The sequence below is a fragment of the Triplophysa rosa genome, linkage group LG4, assembly GCF_024868665.1.
Source record: "Triplophysa rosa linkage group LG4, Trosa_1v2, whole genome shotgun sequence".
Lineage (NCBI taxonomy): Eukaryota > Metazoa > Chordata > Actinopteri > Cypriniformes > Nemacheilidae > Triplophysa > Triplophysa rosa.
Genome location: NC_079893.1, coordinates 11,239,528 through 11,252,636, shown reverse-complemented (window position 1 = coordinate 11,252,636; position 13,109 = coordinate 11,239,528). Strand labels below are relative to the sequence as shown.

The 13,109-nt window shown below is 39.0% G+C and overlaps 1 protein-coding gene across 1 annotated transcript in view; it reads right to left on the bottom strand.

Annotated features, from left to right (window-relative positions):
- zcchc7 (zinc finger, CCHC domain containing 7) overlaps window positions 1-13,109 on the bottom strand; it is a 67,908-nt gene that overhangs the window by 23,199 nt on the left and 31,600 nt on the right. The window lies entirely within an intron of this gene.

Sequence of the window (13,109 nt, the reverse complement as noted above, 5' to 3'; positions counted from 1 at the left end):
GAAAGATACAAGACACTTCTGCTCACCAGGGTCACCAATTACAGATCCCAGATCAGTGTTGTTCTCTGAGAGTATCATGTACTACTACTAACTTATGAACAATTACACTTGCACGTGCACGCTTACAGTTACACCATTACATAAAAACTAATTTTACATTAATTAATAGCAATTCGTGTAAAAAAACAAAACACAAATTTCATGCATTTGTGTGTGCGTGCTTTTTAATCTACACTTTGCGAAAATGGCCCCCAAACATCCCCGAGGACCCCAAGTACAATAAACAGGAAACATTGCCTTTAATCCTGATGCCCCCCTTCTCTCTTATTCTTATTCTCTCTCTCTCTCTCTCTCTCTCTCTCTCTCTCTCTCTCTCTCTCTCTCTCTCTCTCTCTCACACACACACACACACACCTCCGTGTCTCTACGTGGGGGAAATGCCTCGTCAGTCACGGGCCAGCAATCACACAAAGCCAGAGAAAGGAGGACCTCACTATGGTAATCCTGCCAGGCCTATTCACAATGACTCACGCACACACAACAAAGATACTTTAATGTGCTTAAACATCTAATAATATGAATATTAAAAACGTTTTAATAAATCTACCAGGTGTTGAAATCAAATCCTCCTCATACACTTTATAAAAACAACATGTGGAGTTTTTCCAAACGCGGCGAGCACGGCTTAACGTTTAAACACGCGATGCCGCCAGAGGGGGCGCTAGAGAGTAAGCCACAGTCAACAGTACTAAAACCCTTCCTTACCCTAAACAGGCGGAGAGATGGTGGGGGGAGCGGAATAGTGACAGATGCTACTTGCATGTCTCATAGGTATGCTAATTAACATAGAACCAACAAATAAAAATAAGAGGTGTGCGTACAGGGTGCAACTTTATCAGTGTGTGTGTGTTTTAATGAATTCCAGCTGACTAATAGTCTGAGAGAGAAGAAAGCTGGCCACCATCGCTGGGTCCGTGGAGAACAAAGCGAATGTGTAGGAGAAACTAATTAACCATGAACACAAGCTCCCATTAGAGCGACTTAAACACTATTCTGACTTTTAAAGTACTCTCTGCGTGGGGAACAGGCCACCGTACGACTGTATCTAAGCGTATCTGAAAACAAACTCCGGGACTTTTTCCTGTGTTTCCTTTTACAGTCTTTCAAGGTGGACTTTGTAACTTTTAATCAGCAAACACCCCCAAAAAAGCATTCAAAACCTGAATTGAGCAATAAGTGTATAATTTAAAAGTTGAGCTGTCAGTATGATTTATTGTGAAATGCCAGTTTGACGTCATCTAACCCATTTAAAAATGAAGTATGTATTTAACCTGCATTTTTTCATGTCAGGGATAGCGATATAGAGGCAAAAATGATGGATTATAGCTTTAACTAAGCTGCATTGTTAATGTTAATTTAAGGTAACCAGTGGCCAAAATAAAGAATACAAATACAAACCTTTAATAAAATCTTAATGCACAGAAATGAATAGGGTTATGGGCTATCAAACTTGTTAAAATTGTGCTAGTAATGCCAAGGCCATGGGTTTGAGTCCCGTGGAATGAATGTACAGTACTTAAAATACAATTGCGTTTAGCCTTTATGCAGTGTAAGTCAAACTGGATAATGCAAAAGCATAAATAGTAGTTTGAGATCTGGGTGGGTACCTAAAAGGTTGTAGGTCGATTTCACGAACCCTGACATATGAGTGCAGCCCAGGGTCGCCGCCTCCGTGGTTTTCCTGCATAATTGGGCTACTTTTAAACAGATTCCGCAGGTTGTTTTTTTCAGCGGGTTGAATTTTGACATATTCATAAATTGTAGTTGACCTAAATGTGTGTATTAAACTAATTTACTCTACTAATGTGACCCTGGATCACAAAACCAGTCTTAAGTAGCACGGGAACATCTTTAGTAAAAGACAAAAATACATTGTATGCGTCAAAATGATTGATTTTTCGTTTATGCCAAAAATCATTAGGATATTAAGTAAGATCATGTTCCATGAAGATATTTTGTAAATTTCCTACCTTAAATATATAAAAACTTTATTTTTGTGAGTGGATGGTCTGCCACAGTGCCCCTGATTAACAACTTCAAAGGCGATTTTCTCAATGTTTTGATTTTTTTGCACTCTCCGATTCCTGAGTTTTGAACGGTTGTATCTCAGCCAGATATTGTCCTATTCTAACAACTCATACATCAGTAGAAATCTTATTTATTCAGCTTTCAGATTATGTAAAAATCTCAATTTCGAAAAATTGCCCCATAAGACTGGTTTTGTTGTCCAGGGTCATTGCATTGCATTGCATTCTAACAATAATACAACCGAATCCGACGATGAATCTGTAAATAGTTCATTCAAATAGTTCTAAATAAAAACATAACCACCTTTCCTATAGGATTTTGTTCATCAGCTGTATACCTCGAGGTAAGCTCATTTTACTTTTGTAAAATACTATGTCAATTGATTACTACTCTACAGTTATTTTCGTTGATTGAAGTGTCAAATGGATAACAGTGGCTGTAAAATATATATTTTATATATGAGTTGTTGTGTTTGGGCTATTTTTTTGGGGGGGGCTAGTTTGATTGGCCATTGGGCTAGCTTTAGGATACTTTTGATTGGCCTTTGGGCAGGGGCCAAAAACCTGGCAACCCTTGTGCAGTATCTAATTGTAGTCAGTCCGGTTACCAACTCTGCAATTTATTTTGCCCAAGTTTGTTCATTAAAGATGTTGAAGGGTGGTTGAATCTGAAATCGACAGTACTTGAATGAAGCAACTCACTGATAATGAAACGAAAACAATTGAGAGTCAACATAAAATGACAACATAACTCAAAACCAACAAAAACGGCACTTACAACGATATTTAACCACCATAAAGTGACTTATTTCCCGGTGAAACGCAATATCAAACCAAAGCAATAAATGCTTATTTGTGGAAAACCACACCCCTCCTAAAAATGCACACACCCACTTCTGTAAAGGCTTTTTAACGAAGATGTGGAGGCTGAAGGTCAAGTTCACCCTCAAGAGCATTTCGACCTATAATATCACTTTCAAATGTATAGTTATTCTCAATTATTATCTTTGATATGTTAATCTTTAACAATCACATTAATGTTTGGCATAAACGTTTGACAGTTTAAAAAGACTGCATTACCAACATTGAAAAAACAAGCCTAAATAGCTATTGCATTGTTTATTAACATTTACCCACCCATGCGGCCTAGGTAATGTCAGCCAAAAAGAAAAAACATATTTAAGGCAAATAAAACGAATCTTTTGATAATGTAAATGTACGAAGCCAGTGTATTTTAACCTCCCGTTCACATGAGAAATATGTATTAAATCGGATGTTAACCTAAACCTCAAGTGCTTCAGGTTCAAATTGTATAAAAAAACATTTAAAATGAACACAATCCATGAGCAATTTTATAATACTTCAGGTCCTCTCGATGTAAAGACACATTTTCCAGCTTTTATATAGAAAACCCGTAATGCACCCTACTAAACCTGAGAAGAGCATCACTCACGAGAACCTCTCTCTCTGCCCACGTCTCCCTTAACAACCTCCCTCAAGTGTAACCATTCAGCCTCCTCCAGCGCAGGGAGGGGCAACATGGGCCTGAACCCTAAAAAAGCAGATCAAAGCCTCACGCAGGCCCCACCGTTAACCAGTTTTGGGGGTTGCGGGACCTTTGAGCGGAGCTGTTGACTTCTGCCACAGGGATGTCGGGGGGACAAAGAGAGCGGAAGAGAGGCAAGCAGTCAGATTAACACAACCATACATAACAATGGAGCCCGAGTGTGTGCGACCCCATGTACCTTTGTGTGCGAGGTTGTACGGTTGAGAGAGAGAGACAGACAGAGAGTTGCTCTTTTAGCCCCACTTTTGGTAGACTAGGGATGGGTTGCTTGTGTGACTAAGATTCTTCGATTCTTGGAGAGAATTTACACAACATTGGGAAAAGATTTTTCTGTGTTTTTGTAGTTTGGTAGAGCATTGTGTTAGCAGCAGCGCATGGTCATGGTCATGTGAAAAAGACTTCTGTGAGCGTTTGTGTGTGTGTGAATGTCTGACCACGATGAAACGTTCAGCCGTATTGGAAAACAAACATTTAATTAGCTGAAATAAATAACTACAGCGAAGCCATTAAATCATATCTGCATTATCAACCGCAACATAAATGAAAGCTTTAATACATCTACATAAAACAAATGCTGAAGTTTATGCCAGAATGGACAAACTGGCACAATCATGTATGCATGTAAAGAGTCTAAAGGACGGTGGGCTGGTGAAACGGAGGAAAGATTCCCCCCACAAGGGGCAGACATGGGGGGTCAGCGGTCTTCACAGACCCCCTGACAAATACTTGACATGGACCACAGAGCAAATGTATTACGTCCTTATTCACCCTGCCTGCAACAGACCTTAATCCAATCAAAGGGTGATCAAACACACACACACACACACACACACACACACACACACTTCGTGCCCGCCTGACCAAAGGCATCTCTTTCTCTCTTCTTGGCATGCCATTTTGCTGTTCCTCCACTTCCCTCACCAGCTAAATAATCTCCTCTCTCATTTCCTGTTCGTATCCATCCCTCCAAATGTCTTTCATACCTTCTGCTCTGCCCTTTCACTCTCTTCATTATTCTTTTGGCCCTTTTGATACTTTTATGGAAATGATAGCAGAAAAAGGACAGGAAATGATGGAGGGTGGCGAAATGGGAAATGTTGCGAGCCTGATTCGAACTTGCATCGCATGGCTAAATTCGGGGTCTTAAATGAAAAGTGTTGCACGTTCTAATTACAGTTTGCACAATAACTATAAAGATGACTTTAACAGTAACTATATTTGTATCCTCTTTTATTTATTAGAAAAAATATAAATTATTATATAAATAATAAATGCAAAACCCCTTTAAATTCATATGGATTTTAAATGTCTGTAAATGTTTTATGGCTTTGCAAGTAATCCAAAAGCAATATCCTTTGTATCATTATAGTTGCGATGTGGCCTCTATTTTCTTACATGTACAACAATTACTAAAACTTCATCTTTGTAGTTGTTTGTCGTTGTCCTTGGTGTGTCTTAAAGGGATACTCTACCCAACAAAGAAAATTCTGTCATGAATAAACCCCCCCGCAAGTTGGTCCAAACCTGTACAAATTTCTTTGTTCGGCTGATCACGAAGAAAGATATTTGGAAAAATGTCAGCAACTGACATCTCTGGGGCACCATTGACTACCACAGTAGGAAAAATTTAAATGGTAGTCCATGGTGCCTCAGAACGGTCAGTTGCTGACATTCTTCCAAATATCCTTCTTTGTGTTCAACTGAACAAAGAAATTATACACGTTTGGAACAACTTGGAACAATTTATACAGATGAGTAAATTACAGAATTTTCATTTGTGGGTGAGTATCCCTTTAAGACCAGCTTTTGATGAGTAAAAAGCAACTTTATTAAAAAAAATGCAACATTACATTTTTTAAATCAGAACATAAAATAACTAAGTTGTGACAGATGCAATTTAACTAAGAGGTGGAGATCTCAAGGGACACAATGATCTGGGCTGTTTAGAAAATAAGCTAAAAAATAAATAATATATATATAGACGTTTAAATAAAATTCTGTCCTTAAGTAATTTATAGCTGGTTAAGTTTCTCAGGGCAGGTGTGGCCAAATTTTAAATGGTGAACCATGACTCAATGACTCTAAGCCACAGCTCAAACCCCTCTGTTCATTCACATCATTCGTATTGTTTTCATATTCCTAGCTTCATATCCGATATGTCGGGTCGAAAAGTTCACATCCACACGGGCAATTAAACTCTACTCGGCAGCGGAGTCGGAAGACAGAATTCAAATGAGCGGTGCAGTGAAATGCATCATGGTCCGTGAACATACCACAGTGAGTTAGGTGAGCAGTGGTGAATGCGAGTGTGAAAACCAAACGGCGTGTAACAGCAGCGCACTTCAAAGACAAACACGCATGCGAGGGTTCCTCACTATGAGAGACCAGAGATGCATGTGCTTACAAACATGCTCGCTATCGTTTCACGCTTGACTAAATCCAGTGCATCCGGTTGGATCACATACAGAACCTGTTGGAAAAGAGGACCAGGACATGAAATCAAGCAAAGAAACACAGACATGTTGAGACACAGATGAAATGAGAAAGAGAGAGAGAGATCTCCTTCCTTTCGGTCTATATGTGTACAGGTCCATTATGGGTTACAGTGGCACATTTCATTTCATTTCACGCTCGGTCTTCGTGTTCGCAGCACTGCTGTGGAGCCCTGCAACATGGATTACTCGGATATCTCTGTTGCGCATACACCTTCGGAGAACACACATTCATACTGTAGTACACACAGAGACAGTTTCATTGGGCTGTATGTTATCGCCATGATATTGTACTAAAGAACTAAAGTGTGTGTGTGTGTGATTCCCAAACTGAGAGAACTTTTGAAAGGTTCTGATTTTGCATTGTTAAAACTATTAAAAAACAGTCAAAAACTTTTTATTGTTGTAATTCTTTGTATATGTGAAAGTCACAGTAAAAGATACATAAAATAGAAATCATGTCTGTCACGGTTCTCCACAACAATACAAGAATCTTTCCATAATTCGGTCCATTAAATAAGTGAGCAAATTAAACAAACATAAAACTAACTTTTAGAAAAGGTGATTATATTAATGGCCATTTTATTAATAATTATGATGACAATGCTAAATAGCTTCAAGTAAAAAATGAGATAAAAAGCAACACAATTTAGTGACAATAAACAGGTACTTGGACTTCAAAGATATAGTTCAACCGATAATATAATTTATGGACATATGTTATTCTAAACCTGTATGACTTTCTTTCTTCTGCAGAACACAAAAGAAGAGATTTTGAAGAATGTTGGTAACCAAACAACATTGGTCCCCATTGACTTCCATTGTATGGGCAAGAAACCATTGAGCAATTTCTCAAAATATACAAAGAAGAAAGAAAGTCATACAGTTTTGGAATGACATGAGGGTGAATAATGATGCTTTTATTCATTGAAAAAAGGGAAAATTGGATCTGGATATAATACTCTTGACTCGAGCCTGAATGCAGTAAACTTAAAGCTCATGTATGACGCTACACATTGTCCCTTAGCTTCCACTCCATAACTGCACATTTTAAATCATAAACATCTCACGACATCATCTAGATGTCTGTATGACATCTGACAGCAGACATCTTAAGAGACGTATTGCAGAGGACCAAACAATAAAAAAATACGTCTCGCAGATGTAAATTTGACATCAAATAGACGTCTCCCAGATGTGTCAGGGATGTAATAGTGCTTTACAAGCCAATATTAGCACGCTTTGGTCTTAAATATACTTCTTAACAGCACTTCATAAATGAAAGAAGATTTTTTAATAGTAACAAAGAAAGTCCTCCTGAAAGGGGTTTGGTCACATGGGTTACCCTGTTGTAATTATAACTGTCTGTATGATAACAATAGATGTCAATGGAGTGTCCTCATTTAGATACTTTGAAAAGGTAAACGTGTTGATAAAGATGTACAGTAAGGACACCCTCAACCCTACCCAAGAATCTTTCACAATCACTCCATTACCACTTAAACCTGAAAGTACAACACCATACTGGGCGAATTCGGCATGGCACACAGTACATGCTGCCACGCTCCTGGCATTTCTGACTCCCCATCTAACGGGGGAGGTGGGGCAGGTGGCCAAACCTGTCTATCAACATGCCGTTGCCTCTTGCAACCCAGAGGGGGCCCAATTACCGCCCAGCGGGGCACGGTATGGCAACAGCACGACAACCACACGGCAACCATACGCTCCAATCAGAACGGCAGACGGGTAAGTGACAGGAGATAAGAAGAGAGAGTCACATGGGATTGAGAAAAGCTCACGCACACACGCATGTGCATACACACAACCCAACACAACTCTTTGTACTTGGTAATCTGATGTCAAGTTAATGAAAAACAAAAGCAAAGCCCCAACCAACCAAAAACAAAATCAGTCCATACAGGGGCATGAACTTCTTTGGCTATGATTTTAAATAAACAGTGCATCCAAAATAAAAATAGTCAGCTATTGTCATGATATCACAAACCGCGTGACCTTTAGTTTCATGAAACATGGGAAGAAAAAGCTTTTTTTGCAATAGAGTGTCAGGCTGTCAGCAACCCCTTTAGCCATGACCAGAGCCGTTGAGAGAGTCGCGTCAACAAGACTCCAACAGAACAGTTTTTCACAGCAATGGCGGTTCATGAAGCCTCTCAATAGTCCCCGCCAGTTACTAGTAACACATGGAGCTGCGGCTAAACAGACCAATTGAGGTAAACTTTTAACATATTTAAAGACGTAAGTCATTCAATAAATAAAGAAATAAAAGAAAAAAACAACAACTTGGAACTAACTGTAGGCTCCATGATTTACGTGACGCTCTAAAAATGTTAACTTCCACGGTCGCGACTCTCTCTCTCAGCGGCTCTGGTCATGACTATAAACACAATATGGCCTTGAGTGCCTTATTCAATGAAAAATTGTTACATTTAAACGTCAAACTAAAATTTGCAGTTACTTTATTAAGCAAATATATAAACTGTTATTCTTCTACTTCATGACTGATGTGCAAAATGTTTTGTTAGTGAAATCTAGTGACCTAATAGTAAATGTAAAAAAGTAAAAATAATTTACCCTTATGTTATTCCAAACCTGAGTTTTGAGTGAACCCTTTAAATACTGCATCAAATAAAAGCATCAGCCAGGGGATGTGTGCAGATAGAAATAGCTTGTGGACACGCACCCATGCTGTCATCACAACAGCAGTCTATGACAGACCAATTTGAAGAGCTCACTAGAGCTCACTCATGCTATGTCATGCATTCTGACTTCTTTACACTGTTAAACGTGCTGGCTTCTCATGCTTAACATGGTCAACTTGTTAAAAAAACGAGTTGGACGTATGACGTAGTATTTCTGTACTTGATACACTCCCCAGCACTCCAACTTGCTTCGGAACGTTTTTTATAATTCTATTCCTTTTATTGGCCATTCCCCCAGAAAAGCACGGCAAGGCGAAAGAAAGAGCCCGCACATGAGCCAACCGATGATCGAGACCCGCTTACCATCAAGATTGTCTGCGCTTGAGCTCGTTACTCTTGCGATAGTGAAGTTTAGGTGTGTCTGTTTGTTCACGCCATTTCAGTGATGGATGCTATATAAACGGTGGATGTAACGCTGGATTTGGAGATCGTTTGAAACTGATTGATGCCCGACATGAACTGCACGAGGTAAGTCAAACCAAGTCATACGTCTGTGTTTTATGTACAAAACACGAAAAGATTAATGTGATGATGTGTTGCTTTCTCATGCTGTAGTTCCATCCCACTCTCCCCACTAGTCCCACCTCTAGCAGCTTGTGTTTTTCCGGAAATAATCGTACAGCTGTATCTCTCTTTTATAAATTTGATCAAACTAAATACTCTTCGAAGATACGACGAATGCAACTACTGTATAGGCACTCAAGATTAATATGAGACTGGCAGAAACTGCACAAAAAAAACAGTTTTTCCTGCAATAACCACAATAGGATCTCTTAAACACTAAATTATTACCAATGAGTATCATCACAATAACTAAAACCCTGATGTAAGCAAATCATACATACAAAAGGCAATTTAAAAGCTGGTACTGGATACATCAGGACATATAAACTAAATGGTGTTTACTGTTACTTGTGTTACTAATGGTTTTTGACTAAAGTTCATATTGTCTACAAATTACAATGCATGCTTAAGGCCCAATCCAAATTCTATTTCATACCCCATCGCTAACCCATCGCCCCTTGAAACAGAGTGACAAGGGGAAGGATTAAAACATTCCCCTAAGAAATGGGTCACCACTACTACACTGTCATACGTCATCATAAGTCACTGCTAGCTCTTACGACAAAGGAGAAGCGGCGATGTTGAAGACGCCGCCGTCAGCTGTAGTCATATCAATTTCGTGGATTACAGCCTTAAAACACGAACAGACCGGGGGAAACAGAATGCGTTCTGCATTTTTTTTGCATTTGTCTTATGTAGCCAACTTTAGCCACTTTTTGCAAACGTTTTAAGTATTCTATAACATGAATATGAACACAAGATTAAATTGAACATAAACCAAATTATTATTTGTTGTTTAAACCCTTATTAATGCCAGTAAAAACGTACATTATACTCGCGTGAGCCATGTTGGAAAATCTCATACCCCTTCATTTGAAGGGTTATATGGCCCTTCCCCTCCTTACCCCTCCAACCAAAAGAGAATCGAGACAGCCATACCCCTTCACGTGAACGTGCTAAACAGAGGGGTAGGGGAAAGTGTAGGGGTAAGGGGTGGAAAAGGGATTGGGCCTAAGTTTAACCTCTGTTTTTAATTTTACATTGCATTCAAAGTATACACATTTTCAGTACATCGGTTTCCTAAGAATCAAACCCATGGCCTTACCGCTGTTAGCTGCTCGCTCTTCCCGTTGAGCTACAAACCTATCAGAATGTGCTGCCAATGTGTAGGCACCATCACCTGCAGAGGTTGGTAGTTACGCGCTACATTTACTTCGTTACATTTACTTAAGTAACATTTTGGAAAATATGTACTTTTTAAGTAAAATTAAAAGTGTGAACTTTTACTCTTACTTGAGTAAATTTCTAATAGAAAATCTGTACTTTTACTTCGTTACATAACTTACATTGCGTGATGTTCCTTCGTTCCTTCATTTTAAAATAGGCTTTTTAAAACGCGTTGTTTATTTCAAGGTTGTCGTCTCTTTTTACGGGCATTCCCGAGTGATCGATTCTTTTGAGTCGATTCTTTTGAAAGCATTAATTGAACAATGGGCAAAACCATTTGAATAGGCTAATGAATCAGTTCAAATGATTTGTTCAGTTCGCAGCACGATCTGAATCATCTGAAGCAGGATTACTCACTCCTCGTAGTGCGAAACTTAAGAACACGCAGAACACAAAGAGCGTTGGATGAAGTGGATATTAATCTATATCTATACAATCAAAACTGCAAATGTGTCATATTGTTTGCCAGCAATGATAAATGCCCGCCACATGCGCGCACCCGCGCGACCTGTTCGTCAGACACAGCAACATGCGAGTTACCTGTCAGACACAGAGACGTGGGTTTGAAGAAATATACATTTGAAGAACAGAAGGAAGAAAACTTGTTGATGGGCGTGTGGTTCACTGTTTACTGTTTGTTTACAAGTAAGAGCGTTTCACAACACACACGTGACACAACACGAGAAAACATGAGCTTTGTTCAAAAATGTGTATTTCATTTAAGAGCGCACTGCAAATGTTCTAGGTCATCTTGGAAATGCTCTGAGTTTAGTTAAAGCTTTAGTTTGACATGGTCTATTATTCTAAATAAGTTGTGTAAACTACATTGACATCAGGACTAGATGAAATTTACAGAAATGCTCGTCTCTTCTGTGTTTGTCTATTCTTTAGTCTGTCTAGTATATTGCAAAGATATCTGCTTATGATAATTAAAAATATTGATTAAAATGTAATATTAAAATATTGACGTTAATATTAATTTTATGTAGTAGGTCTATATAATCAGATACAAAGTAACTAAGTAACTAGCTACTTGAGTAGTTTTTTCATTGCATACTTTTTTACTTTTACTCAAGTAGTTTTTAAAATAGTGACTTTTACTTTTACTTGAGTAACAATTTCTCTAGTTACTTGTACTAGATTGTGGCTACTCTACCCACCTCTGATCACCAGTCCTTCCCCAAATACTGTATGAACTTTCAAGGGATCCTACCCAAAGTTCACCCAAAAATGAGAAACAAACCCTGACCCTAAATCTGAAGCTAAAAGGCCTATGAAGTTTTTTCTAAGGCAGGCTTTCATGTAAATATCCCCATCATCATATATGAAACCTTTCTGTTCCACAAACACGAGAAGGAAAAATTAAATACTTAATAAAAAACGGTAGCTTGCGACTTCAATTTCATCCTGATGAAAATTCTCCACTGGGAGTGTTTTTCTATCAGGCTGAGGGGCAGATCGACTTTTCATGATTGTTATTATATGAAAAGAGATAAACACCATCATTAATCGGCTACATTCCCCTTCCCTTATCTCTGTGATAGGAGGAGAGGAGGGCTTTTCTCCTCCCATCCGACCCACACTGTAATTAGGCCTCCCTTTCATTCACTCGCTCACTAAAACGTGAACACGCTCACACACACACACACAAGCACACACACACAAGGGATGCAGGAGACAGCCGTGTTCAGCAAATTAAAAATTTGTCATTAAGTGGAATTTACCATAATGCTTTTTTATCTTCCAGCGGTTGGGGGGGCTGATGCAGTGTGTGTGTGTGTGTGTGTGTGTGTGTTATGGGTCTGGGGTGTTAGGGGGTGTGTGTGGACACTGGGGCTTCTGTAAATTGAAAAAGCAGAATAATCCTGCCCTTTCTATCGCCCTCTTCAGTCACACACACACACACACACACACACACACACAGTAAATCCATAGCCATTGGGGTAATTAAATAATAGTGCTTTAAGATTCTAATTTGTGTTTTTTTTTCTCGCCTGTAACCCATTATTGGACTTCTGGAAGAGTGGAAACAATATAGAATGGATGAAACAGGTGGGAACAGATACACACTAAAAGTAACCACGCAAATTAGATTAAAAAACATAAAGCTGCCATTATTAAAAATGATATCTCCGAGTCTTGAATTATAATGAAAGACAATAGGAATTATTCCTGCTGTTCCCACAAGAGAGCTGGTAGTTCAAGAGGGGGGACTGGAGCCGGGGTCTGGGAGGACGTGCTCTGCACTGTTCAGCTCGGACAACCTGGAATCAAATATGAGTTTGGGTGGGGCTTCGGTTCCACCAGACTGACAGCAGGCAGAATGCGTAAAAATAACCGTTGCATTGAAACAAACCCTACAAATGTGACACAAAGGGAGTATAAAAATACTGTATCAAAAAAGACAAAACATGTGATGTTCCTTTAGTTTTTATTCCCTATAAAGAAATAG